The 13,547-nt window shown below is 41.8% G+C and overlaps 1 protein-coding gene across 6 annotated transcripts in view; it reads right to left on the bottom strand.

Moving 5' to 3' along the window:
- The window catches only part of CUX1 (cut like homeobox 1), a 280,556-nt gene that overhangs the window by 118,623 nt on the left and 148,386 nt on the right, over window positions 1-13,547 (bottom strand). The gene's annotated exons all lie outside the window — the stretch shown is intronic.

Below are 13,547 nucleotides of genomic sequence, written 5' to 3'. Positions count from 1 at the left end.
AAACAAGCAGGGTAAATAGAAATCAAACATCACTACTTCAGTGTAACCCTCAAACCCTTCAATGTTCCCTCAAAGGGCTGGGAAAGCTAGAGAGGAAAGGAAGCACTATGCCTATTAAAATAATAATAATAAAAGGTAATTATAGTTGGCTCCAAATGTTAATAATGCAATAGTTGTAGGATTTGAGTACTGTGAATAATGCGCACAGCAAATGTATTTGCAACTGCCTACAAAACAAAGCCCTTAAAAGTAGATGGCTCTGAAAAAAAAGGGGAAACTTTTATAATACATTACTCTGAAGTGGATGACATTAAGAAAGCCTCTGTATTATGTTGCTTTTGGAACTGGCAACAAGATCTCATTGACTTGCCAAGAAGAGGAAAGACCAATGATGTGTAATTTGGGAACTCCAGTTACCTGCATGATTGGAGCAAAAATATTATATCTTTACAATTCTTCACAGCATTAGACATATTGGGTGACTTTTTTCTATTTGCACAAAAAGTCACGAACTTCCAATATAGTATTTTAAAGACAGTCAGCCATATGTAAAGCTAAGAAAAGATTACTGATCAATTTACTTAATTGACTACAAACTGGAATAATTAACCTAACAAAACTCTACTGATTGTTTACTATGTACCTTCTTGGCACAAGTTTTTTGCCAGCAATATTCACAAATTCGCACTTCCCCTCACTGCGACTACAGTTCTACTCTTAAGGAATGATCCGCACTTCCCCCAGATAATTAATAAAATATTAGCACGAAAATCAACCCATTTCCCCCAAGTAAGTCTTGTAAACAAATACCAACTTGGCGTTGATTTTGTCCAACTAAAAGCAGCTTACGTACACATTGCTGAATTCGCTGCACGTTAGAGGGGCTTGTTATGGACATTTCTGCTCTTGACCTGGGCATGTTATTCCCAGTGGCTCCTGCCCAGCGGACGGGCGGCCCAGCTCAGCACTCGGGGCCGAGTCTGGAGCGACGGGACCGCTACGACATTTCCTTCTTCGGCCATGCCCAAATGGAGACTCCCACTTATCTTCCTAAACCAACTGCCGTGCCAGTTACTCCTTCCTGCCTCCGGACAGGAATTTCGCAGTGCTACGCGCTAAGGAGCACTGCCCTGACACTCCCTGCCAGGGGCTCCAGACACCTATTTATCAAGGAGGGAAGTAACAGGAAAAAGAATTTCACAGATAGCCACAGCTTTCTGGCTTTCATTTCCTTAGCGAACGAGCTGAATTGAGCTAAAGCAGCCGTTCTGCCAGCACAACCCGACAATGTATTTTCTGTTACCAGACAAAGAGAAATTCTATTGAGTAATGCTTTCTTTCATTCAGTCTGCTCACAATGTTCTCCGTTGATGAATATATCTGACTTTGTGTAAATATGATTAAATAAATCGGACAATGCCAGGATGTATCAGTCTCAGTAAGAGTTCCTCGTTCAAGATGTGGAGTACTTGCCCCAGTGAGCACCACTTGAACTAATCCATGTGCACTCTCAATTTTTGTACCTTCTAATTAAAAAAAAAAGCAGCTCTGGTCTTCTTCTTTTTATTAACCTTCTTATTTTTATTAGCATTGGTGTAACATGAGAGTTACAGATTTTGTATCTGTTGCCACACTCATTCAGAGGATTTCACAATACTTGAGGACTGGGGAGGAGGAGAAGGGAAACAGAAAGGAAAAAGAAAGAAGATGGAAAAATTCCTGCAAAGTATTTTGACTTATTTGGAGCTCTGGGCTCTTCATGCATAGAAGGATCAGGTAACAGTGAAATGAGTGCTACGACTGACATTTTCAGATAAAGGAAATCAAAAGGAACAACTCTGAAATCCAGGCCGTTTATAATTAGTTGTCTACACATGATGTTAACAGGTCTAATCTTAAGTAGTCTAAGTGTTAAATCTTCATCTGCTGTGTAGAAATTCACATCAGACCTGTCTATTTGAGAAAGAAAGGAACATCAGCCAAAGAATACGGTGATCCCTGCCACATCCTCTTTGTAAAATAAAGATGACTTTTTTTTTTCAAGGTATCAGTTGAAAAGCAACACGATTAAAAAATGGATCTGTGCCTGCAAGTGGCAGTGCCACTGTGCCTGCACTTCCACTTGGCATGCCAACGTCGCTCCTATGGGCGGCAGGGTTATCTCCAGCACGCCAGAAATCCCCCAGAAACTGGTTTCTGGTTTCCAGGTACTAGGAAACAACATGCCAATGACATTTTTCTCCCTCCTACCAAAGTCATCTACTCTCTATGAAATTAGTTTCACATAAACCAAAACAACCCACTCCTTTCACTACAGACTACCAGTCTCCTCATCTTCAGGTCAGGTGCACCTGCTGATAGGACATACGAATTTTACCCCCTTATCAATAAGCCTCCCAGGCCTCCATTCCCACCGTATCTCCCATTCCACTCAGGCTGAGAGCCCAAGGGCATAAATTATTAGGCTGGCAGATAACTTTTATTTGGGGAAACACATCTGGCTACTGCAGTCTAAGGATGAAGCCCCTCCTGTCCAAGGAGCAATTGCTGCCACCTAGGCAAAGCTGAGTCCTATCAAGGGTCATGCATATGCCAAAGGGACTTTGTTGCAACTAAATTTTACATATGAAATATCAGACAATGCACGAGCTGAAGGCTAAAAGAGAAAAACTCTTGCTATCTTCAGCAAGTTAAGAAAAACACTAAAAAAACTCAGCTTTAAGTAAAATGTTATTTTCTCTGGAAGCTGCTGTTTAATTAAAACTAAGCTGCTTTAAGCCATTAAACTGGCAAATGGCTACACCAAATGACTTGTCAGTTAGCCTTCAAGTAGCAGGAGTCGTGTGTTGTCACATTCAGGTGGCCAGTTGCAACACTAATGCACATTTCCCTATTGGCTCCCGAAAGCTAAACCAACCCAGCACTGCAAAGTTATTAAAAGTGCTACCATGTATCACTGATGAATTTTTTCTTACTATGTTCTTCAAAGACACCAACTATCATGCACTCAGCTGGGATTTATTTCGACGTCTGTAAAAATACAAGCCATTCTTGTCATTTACTTGCATTTGATTTTAAAAGTAGAATTTATATTAATTCTGGCTTTAAGCTACAAGTTTCAGCCAACACCCTTACTTTCTCAACATAGTAAGTCCGGATACAGCCTCCTGATTCAGATCCTCAAAAAAAATCTCAATTGATCAATCTGAAATCTCAATTTCAAAAAGCCAGAATTAAAAAGCGTAACTTACTACAGCAGCTACTTTTCCCTGATCAACTGCAATTAAAAAAAAAAAAAAAACAAGTTTTATCTAGGGTCAGGAATAGGAAAAAAATCATCCCTGCAACCCAGGCAAAATTCAAACCCCCAGAAAGTGTCACTGAAAGTGCCTAAGCTGAGATACTCCAGAAGACCCCTGCCTGCTTATCCCTGGACCCCCGGGGCAAGCCAGGGAGCATCGGCCAGAGGCATCTGCGGGATTCGGGCTGGGAGCCTCTGCCTCTTGCTCCTCTGTGGCCGTCACTCCCTTCCCCCCTACGTGGGAAGAACAGTAGCAAGGAACTAGAAACAGTTAAACGCACTGAATTTGTTGATCTTTTTACTTCCTATGAGTCATGCTCCTCAACTCAACCACTATGCATATAAAAATCTGCTACGACTCATTAAACAAATATTTCCATTTTGGCTAAGTAAAGGGAGAAGACTCCCACATTAGAGCACCAAACAGGTAAAACAATGGAAAATGCTACAATGGTTAAAATTGTGCATTCCAGTGAGTTATAATGCCCATGCTATGGGGTAGTCAGTGGTATTATAGCATTAATATTATGACAGATGAAGTATTCATCTTTTTTCTTTGCTGTGGTCTCCAGGAAAGAAGAATATTTCCATTCATCACAGAATGACCTAATGGATAGCACTCTTCAAATGAATGGTCAGCAAATGCATTTTATGTGCTTCTGTTTATGTGCATTTATTTTTACAGGCTACAATGCACGCAGCAGAACAGCACTTCCACCTCTCTATCTAAGGACTGAAAGACTACCCGCATTAAAAAAATTAAGTCTTGCATTACCCCACATGCCCCTTTTTACATATGGCAAAACTGAGTCATCAGACTTGCTTTAGGTAGCGTATTTGACAAAACAAAAAATAAGATGTAGATCTAATTACCAGTACAAAAACAGTAGTGTCCCTCCCATAAGACAAAGTCTTTAACCTTATATCAAAATACACCGCTTTTTTATGGAAGTAAAGTTAATAAATGCCTAGAACTACTGAATGAAATGATGGGATTTCTCTACATTTAGACTTGAAAACCTTAATCTCATGAGTCAGTAATAACAGTGGAGCAAGTAAAGACGACAATCTTGGGTCTATAATCAATAAGACAAGCTGCTTAAGAGACCTCATCTGAAGTAAATGTGTAAATGTCTCACCAAAGCAGAGATGTTGATTTATGATTAAAAAGTGTAAATGTACTTCTGTGGCATCAGTTAAGAACAACTTGCACGTCTCATTCGCAAGGGCTTAAGGCAAATGGCTTAACATCACTAGGGTATAAACTCTTTGCTAAGTCCTGAATGCCATTAACACCTCTGCATGTTCGGTGTCCCATCTAATTCTCTCCAGCTTACACCATCCCTATGACAACTTAAATACCTCAGACTCCTTTTCCATTATCAAAGTTAAACCTACAAATGCCGTATTTTTCTCTTGACAAAACCCTGTCAAGATCCGTGACAAGGCCAGCCGTGGGTGTGACACACTCTACTACAAAAACAAGTGGCTAAGACAAAACCCAAAGATTGTGCAAACAGGCTTTGAAGAATTTGGAGAGCAACGTTTCTCCAGACAGTACATCAGGACTGGTTTTGTTTAGTACATAAAGGGATGATTCAGAAAAGCCAGTGAAGAGCGTAGTGGCACGAACTGCAGATAAAGCAGAATTATTCAGGTTTATCAAGACTGCAGAAGACTGAAAACTCCAGACACTCAAAACCAGCCAAGGTGTATAGGCAGCCTGGTGAGAGAGGAAATTCAATGCAGACAAACATATGCTAACGCCCTGAAGAAGCAGGACTACTTGTCTACTCTGCTGGGCTCTACATGTCTCGCCGGGTAAAGACCAGAAGAAGATGATGGAATAAGAGTGCCCACACGTAGCTGAGATAATATTCCAAACAGAACAAAATCCTCTCACATAAATCATCATGATTCAAGGCAGGAATGACTAAATGATATGATCTGGAAAAAAAATTCTATGACAAATTAATCTACAATTATCCAATACAAAGTTATTTTACTTCTTCCCCCTTTTTGGGCATCTAGCATAAGTGATTACCAGAGATCAGACACCAGACAGGACAATGTTGTTTTACCCAACAGAGAACGACTATTATCACTGAGCCCAGGAAGAGTAACTAGTCTTAAAAATTCCTATTATTAGAAAAAGATCAAAAAGGCTAAGAATACATACCACAGATGATAAAAAAATTGAGTCAAATTCCAAGTTTTTCTGATACTTTTCCAATGTAACATTATTTGGAAGCTTTCCCCACACACCTGTATTAATCTACAGGGAAATTAACTGCTCCACACTCGGTAACGTAGGGGTTAATTCTGACTGATGTCGAATGCCCCAAGTCTGTGCTCTGTTCATCAGAGCATTAAATCTGAAAGCTCGAGAGAGCAGTGCAGCCATGCTGCAAGGGCTATGTTATAAAGTTCTGCATTAAAAATTCATATCGTAAGCTTGCCACAGTACTCTGCTCTGGCTGAAAAGAGAGCTGGCGGGGAAATATTAGACACCCCACTGTCTTTCTGGCAATTGGAGACATTCCTCAGCAAACAGCACCTCAGGAAGGGAATGAAAGGGCAAACAAACCGTGAAACAAATCAATGAGTTCAATTATCTCCCTCTCTCTCAGAAAGGAAACTTTTCATTTTTAAGGCTGTTTCAAGAAATCTTTTAATGATGGCCCTGAACAAGGATGCTGGGCACCGGCTGCAAAACCGGCGGCTTGGCGGTGCTTTCCATTTGTTTTACGCAAGACAGAGATTCCCAAACACACAGGGCGAAGTGCAGAGCCGGGCATAGGAGTCTTGCTGCAGAACAACTCTACTTACCCTGTACATTAGCATGACCACGTGGGATAACAGGCTGCGGAAAGTGTTCCCACTTTCCCTGAAGTGTCTCCAGCAAAGAGTTGGATTCGATTTATTAAGACGGTTAGTTACTCGGCAGTTAAGTTATGGGGTCCTCGCCACTGGCTCAGGCTGCGTGCGTTTCAGAGAAATTTATGGCAACCCAACTGGTGGATGCCGTTGTTCGGAACGATGGAAATGTGTGCCGTATTTTTATGAAAGGCATATATGCCCCTCAGGTTACCTGTTCGATGTAACCGATGCATTCAGGCAAGTTAATAAGCCAGATACTGTAAATGGGGAAATACACAGGAAATGAAACAACAGTAAACAGAATTTTTTGAGGAAACCATGGAAAAAAAGTTACCTCTTTCTGAATCCCCCCCCCAGCAAGCATTGTTTAGCACCCTAATAGAAAGATCCACTTTTGTCAGCACTGAATTTTCAATCAAAGGACGGAAAAAGAAGGAAACTTAAGCAACTGGCCAAAAGTTGCCCTGGCTATATATACACACCAGTCCATTCTGAATAAACTGAACCCAGAAAACCACTACAGGTGGAAGGAAGGAATTAGCAAAGCTCTAAGAAACACACTTTTCTTGATAGCTTTTGCAAGCTGAAGAATCCGTAAGCCTTTTTTTTTTTTTTTTTTTTTAAGTTTTTAGCCTGGGTTATACTGTTTTCTATTCTGTAAAGCAAATAAAAATTGCTTTGTTCTGAAGGCTCCCGCTTCTGTATCGCTGCTAACATACTGGCACCTGAAGGGAAATAGTTACAGGTGTCTAACTAAATTAGGTCTGTGCTTGTTAATACAGTGGGAAACCAGAATGACTTCAAGCCAGCAATGCCGGTTATGAGTGCTGCAACCACAGGAGATCATCCAGAATGAGGTGTAGGAGGACACGTTTATCATCTAGCAAGTGCAGTCAGGAGGCAACTGAAGAGATTTATGCCTAGTAGCCAGGACAAAACAAATTAAGTCCAGAATAGCCTACAAACACTCACAATTAAAAAAAAAAAGAAAAAACAACTTGTACTGGGGGAGAGGGAGTGAGAAGAAAGGAAAAGATATGCTAACCACTTGAAAGCTCATTAGTTTTTGAGGGAAGCAACGAAGGGAGGTTGGTAGAGTCGGTGATCAGAAATCACCAAAAATCACTTATTACAAACCAGTGAAAAAGGCCATTATGGAAGATTTGGTCAAAATTATTTTTTGTTCAAAATTTGTTACTAACAGGCACTTAAAACTGGCAAGTGAAAGTCAAACAGCCAGGTAAACCCTGGGCATCAGGAAGTTGCAGCCACGTGAAAAACAAGGGGAAGTCCTTCCTTCTGCCCAGGGATGCGATTTCTGCATTTGGATCCTTGCTGCCACGCTGATTCCCCTCCGAGGCCCTGATCAACCTCTGCGTGACTCAGTTTCTCCGACTGTTAGAACGGGTGAAGAGCTGCCGCAGCCCCAAGGTGGTTAATTAGCCTTTGCAACGAGCTGCCTCTGGAGAAACACACTAAATAAATGCTAAGGATTAATATTATTAGACTCGCAGGATTGTAAATGCATTTGTTTATTTAAAGCATTACATGAATGCTAATGAAGTTATTAACAGGCCTGCGTGTTGTCTACTGTTTTGCTTGGGTTTGGTATCTGCACCATACTTCGCTACCCTTTTTGTTCCATGATCTGGACAATGTCTTTCTCTTCCAAATCCCTGAATTAGTTCGCAGTCCTGGTTCCTAGCTCCTTACGTTGCGATTCTCAGTTCTTTATTCAAAGACGTTATTTTAAAACAACCACATTCATTAAAACATATATATTTTTAAATTTCATCAAGATACTGAGATTCAGTTTCATAATACCAGGTATTTTCTGTGGCACACAAAACTGCAATCCCACATGGTGTTATTGTCTTTTAACTGGGATCAGAGGATATGTAAAGGAGAAAATATTTCCTAGGTCCCCTTAGGTGGTGTCTGCCTGCTGACCAGGCCTTGCTGCAGCAGATAAGGCGTGCTCCTCCGGCGGCCGCACAAAGCACGGCCAGCTCGCACACCGACCCCCGCCGCTCTGCAACTGCTTCTCAGGGAAGCCTTCTTACTGGAAATGACACCATTCTCGGGCCACTTCATGAAATAGTTCCTGCAGCCATCCTGCGGCAAATCACTGCCCAAACTGTCAAACATCTCCAGACCCAAATCCCCCTTTTTTCCTGCAAAAGGGACACTGGGCAGATACAGAGAAGCAAGCTTTGATGGTGACTCCTGCATGCAATGCCACCACAGACACTTCTGCCCACCTGTGCTTCAGCCACAAACATCTGATGATACAGGTTAAAACAGAAGGCAATTTTGCAAAGTGGGTGGGTATTTGCAAAGTGGGTGGGGTGGGTGGGTGGGAGAAATGATGGTCAGAAGTTTAAAAGCCTGAACTAAAGCTGCAGAAGTGACCTGTATATCTAAGCAGCTAGAGAATTCCCATTCTGCAGCCCTTACATTGAGCAACCTGGAGCATCCAAAGCTCGGGATGTCAACAGTACTAATGGATAATACAGTAAAAACAAAACAGAACTATCTGTATTTTTAAACTAAATGTGAAGAGGATAATGCCCCTATTTTTGTAGCAAGGTGGCTTATAGCTGTGATATCACAGTAAAATTTTAAGGGAGCGAAGGAGTCAGACACATTTATAAATACATTTAATGAGACACTGAAAAATCTGTCTAATGAGGAAACAGCATATGGAAACTTTAATGACAATTGTGCCACTGACAGTGACTATAAACATGCTCCTATTCTTGGAAGAGTCAAACAAAAAATAAAAACAATACGAAAACATTGGATGAATTTGAAAGCTGTCTGTATTAAACAGTGCAAGACAGGGAGGGTAAGTTCTCCAACTCTCATGGCAAGCACATGGCTTTCCAAAGGGAAAAAAGATACCAGGAGCAGAAAGAGACTTTTTCAGACTATAGAGTTTTGGTGTTTGGGACCTGACAGAAGTTTCCTTTACTTTTATTCTCATTGCAGGCAGCCGTCTTTTTCTATAAAATGAGGGAGCACAACATACACTATGTGACTCATTTGTTTGCTTGCACCATCACCATGTGGGAGTGGGAAAAGCAGCTGGAGAAGAGTAAATGCTAATAAAGATAGCCTACGTCTTAAATGCATGCCTAGGTGGAGAAGACTATTGCAGAAATTGCCAGTTTAACATAGTACCTGATGAAGAGCTTTGCTTTATGAGTGAAATATGAAATCCTGCGTACCATACAGGACAGGTCTCGACTTAAAATAGAGCAACCATTTGCTTCTGATGATTCAACTGTGCTATGGCTGTGCTAGAGGAGTTGTGGCAGGTATCACAGGCTCTTCTTGCTCTCAAGGATGAGACTTTGCAAAAAAGTGGTACCATACCAAAATACATCTGTTGCTTTGCTACTTTGGACCCAAGCCAACCAAGACTATCATCACTTCTTGTACACGTACATGGAACGGACTGTATGAAAAACCAAGGTCAGCTGAGAAGGACATTAAGGCCTAAGGACTCTGGCCATGTTCAGAGAGATGTACCTACAAGAGAAGGGTGCTGCTTCCCTGCTCCTCCTCTTCCTCAGGGAACTTGGCCCTCTTCTTCCTCACAGAAGCCCTTCAAGGCAGCTTACAGAGCGCAGTTGCTATAGATAAAGTAAGCTATCATGGAAAGATGTCTCAAAAATATTGGATTTCCCTCTTGCCAGACTCGCAAGGAAAGCCAATTTGTGCTAGCAGGCTGAGACCGTGGGAGCACACTCCTTGTCTCTTCTGTTCAGCGGACTAATACAGCCTGCAATAGCCCAAAGACGTCTGGCTCCAGCGAGAGCAAGCGAGAACAGACAGAAGCACACGGCCACTTCTGCCTCCTGTGATTTTATAAAGACTCATGAATCGAGGAGGTGGAAACGGTAGCTTCTGCCATGGGATTTCATGCCTAGCAAGGTGCCATGGCAGTAGCCTTAGTTGGGATGACCAGTGGCACAGCTAGTATAAGAGCATAACACCCTTGAATGGAATACTTCGTATTTATATAAAGATTTCCATCTAAGGATCTCATTTCAACCCTGGTTAAGGATAATGCAACAGGCTGATGACTAGAATATGCTAGAATATCCCAAGGCTATTTTTTTGTACTTTGGGCTGTTAAATAACACTAGGTTTTAGGCTATCATAGAAAAAAAAGAACAGAACGGTCTCAGTGAAGGTTTTAAAGAAAAAGGGATCTAGGGCACTTCTGTGCTACCAAAATGTTACATTAACTGCCAGGGTTACAAGTCTAACAAAAGAGTCAACACAGCCCGCTACAACAGTAACTCATACCAACTCAAAATGCTCCATTTATTTAGAGTTCCCAAAAATGCACCCTTACAAAATCACTTTTTTTTTTGCCAGTTTGTGGTTTATGTTTCTCATGTCTGCATATTTCTAGACTCCAGCCAAGACCAGACTTGTTGGCCTCGAGCATGGTACTTATTCCTCGTGCCTCAGTTTCCCTATCTGTAAGTAAAGGCTAATGAAAGCATTTCAAAACAAGCTCTTAGTACTTTGCAAAGGTGAGTAAATATTTAATGATAACACTGCAATTCACTCCCCCCAGCAAACCATCCTGCAATTTTTCTGGTTTGAACGTAGGCAGAACCAGAAATTTTCGAAAAAAAGCTGGTTTACACGAGGGCTTTCAAGCTCAATTTCACATGAGAGCTTTAGATCAACTGCAGAAACACCAGAACTGAATCTCCAAAGTATTTCCATTCACCTCCATAGCTAGTTTTTTAAGCAAAATATTAATGTTAAACAGAGACTTAAAGCCTGTTCAGTTTTGCATAAGGCACAGTCAAAACCTTGAACAAATATCTCAAATCCTAAAACATATCTAGAGTTTTCCGTAAGTTTCAAGACAATTCAGTTTTTCTTATTCCCTTTTTAAATTAGTTCTCTTTAGGGAATATGATCTTTACAGTAACATCTTCCCTGTTCTCTCATCTCCCCATTATCACTACTCTGGGGTTTCGCTGATGGCAGTAAGACTAGGAAATTTAAGAAGGGAAAAGGCTGTAAGAAACAGTCTATGAAGTTCTCTATCTCCTGTTCTTAGGAAAATCACTTTAAATACAGCAATAATTGCAGAGACAAGCATTAGAAGTTAATGACTCATCAAAAGAACAGGAAATAGGAAACTTTAAGACCTTAAAGGCACAGCAGAAAGGAACTATTTCATGTCACATACAACACAACCATCCTAACTACAGTATTTCATGTTCAATCAGGGGAAGCAACATTCGAGAACATCTATCACAGTAATTATGTAATGCTGGAGGGAACAAGACTATTTTTTATTCAGTTTGACCCTGAGCACCATCAAAATGGAAAACTACAAACATTTGAAAAGTGATATATTGGTACAAGCTGATACTTAAACAAGAAAGATCTGTTACCCCCCCCCAAAAAAAGAAAATCAAAGTAAATAATTCATAGGCCAAATTCAATTCGCAGCATAGGCTGGGAATTATTCCGCTGAAGTCAGAGTTAACTGAGATTTGCACCAACGTCACAGAATTTCCCGTAAACACTTTAACTCCAATTCCACCATGCAACTTTAGGCAGCAGCAATTCTCAGGACTAAAACCTGCGTCTCCACGCTCAGCCCTAGGCGCGTTTCACGCAGGCGGCCCCGTCTCGAACCCGCTGCTCGGCCCCCACGAGCAGCAAGAGCACCCTGCACTCAAACCAGCTGCGAGCCACAGGCATCTCCTCCTGCTGCGCTTCTAGGGATGCAACCCATGTAAGCTCTTTGCTGTCCCACAATTTGAAACTCAAGCCCCTTGCACTCGCCTGCAGGTCGCGGAGGAGAAGCTGGCCTCCACGTCTGCTTGTCGGCGGCAGCCCTCCGGCCCGCGGTGCACCAGAGCTCGCTCCCTGCCCCTCCGCAGTCCCCATCCGTCAGCCAGCTTGACTCTGTGCAGATTGCTTGAGGATTTATTTTCAGGCAGGGTATACAGATGTAAATAGGCATGACTTTGCCCTCCCACTCCTGAGCTTCTACCTATTTGTTTCATTAACGTTTTTCACGTTGTCCCACTATTACACTGTAAGCTATTTAGGGCAGAGACGGCCTTTGTAAAAGATATATGCACAACACCCGCCCCAGTATCTTCAGCCTCACTGACCGTGGCTATAATCATCGAAAGAGAAGTAATATTAAATATTCATATTCAAATCCTGTGAGCCAAGTTTATGGATTCAGGCCCTCAAAACAATGAAAAATTCTCGGTTTTCTCAAATCAGGGACTACAGCTCCTGGACTGCATTTTCATCAGCTGTACTCTGTCCATTCCCAGAGTTAGTTTTCATTTAAAGGTAATCCAGGAATAAAAACTGTCAGCTGCACCTATATGGTGGGGTAATTTGCAATGTTGTGCAGTGTACAGTGTTAATGATGCTACACCAGTATGTCCTCCCTAACTATTTCAAAAAGAAAAATTTATTTTTTCAGTCTATGTATCTGTATGTATCTATAGATTTCAGACTAATCTATAAAAGGAAAAAAATTCTCTGCTTCACATATTATTAGAAGACAATCTTTTCTTCTACAAGTTACTGAAAGTAATTTTGTTTAGGACTACTCCTCCTCTCCAGACCAAAATCTCCTCCTCTCCACTGCATTTTCTAGGCATATCCTCCTTTAGAAGATCAAAAAACGTGCATCTTTAAGACGACCGCGTAGGTAATAAAAGCAGAAGCCCAGCTGGTTCGAGTGCCAACCTGAACCTGAGCATTTTTTGGTTTGTGCTGTTTCTGAAGGCTTTTTATTGCAGAGCCAGGTAGAGTATCTAAAACCTTGCAAGGCTATTTAACATTTACAGGGGAAAATGTACTATTTCAGTGAAATTCGATATTTTCTTTCATCAAAGGCACAGAGCCTCAGCCCACATGTTAGCAGTAATGTAACAAGCCTACTGTATGTGCTACAACCGAAGAGCCTTTTCCAATTAGATTTCATCTCGGGGGGGAGGACGGGGCAGGAGCAAAGCGGTGGCTCTGGAATTTATTTAAAACTGGAATCCAAAGCTTTCGGGCCGGGAGCATTAACAGCTCCGCTGGGAAGCTCAAACACTTGCTGGGGCTCTGCAGCAAAACAGAAGTGAAGGGAAATGCGGCAGGGAGAACAGTTTGTCCCCAAACCCGAAGGAAACGCATACAGGAATGTTTCTTTTTCTACACTGGGGGCGGGGGCGGGGGGGGGGAGCGTTCTTTAATTTTCCTGAAACTCAGGTCAGAGTTTGCTTTTCAGCTCCAGCTCTGATAGGATCTGCAGATCAAACTCATTAGCGCTGCTTAAAGCCAGGCTCGCCGACAGAAACGTGTGGGA

Source organism: Apteryx mantelli, chromosome 22 (assembly GCF_036417845.1).
Source record: "Apteryx mantelli isolate bAptMan1 chromosome 22, bAptMan1.hap1, whole genome shotgun sequence".
Taxonomy (NCBI): domain Eukaryota; kingdom Metazoa; phylum Chordata; class Aves; order Apterygiformes; family Apterygidae; genus Apteryx; species Apteryx mantelli.
This window is presented reverse-complemented; position numbering and strand designations above follow the sequence as displayed.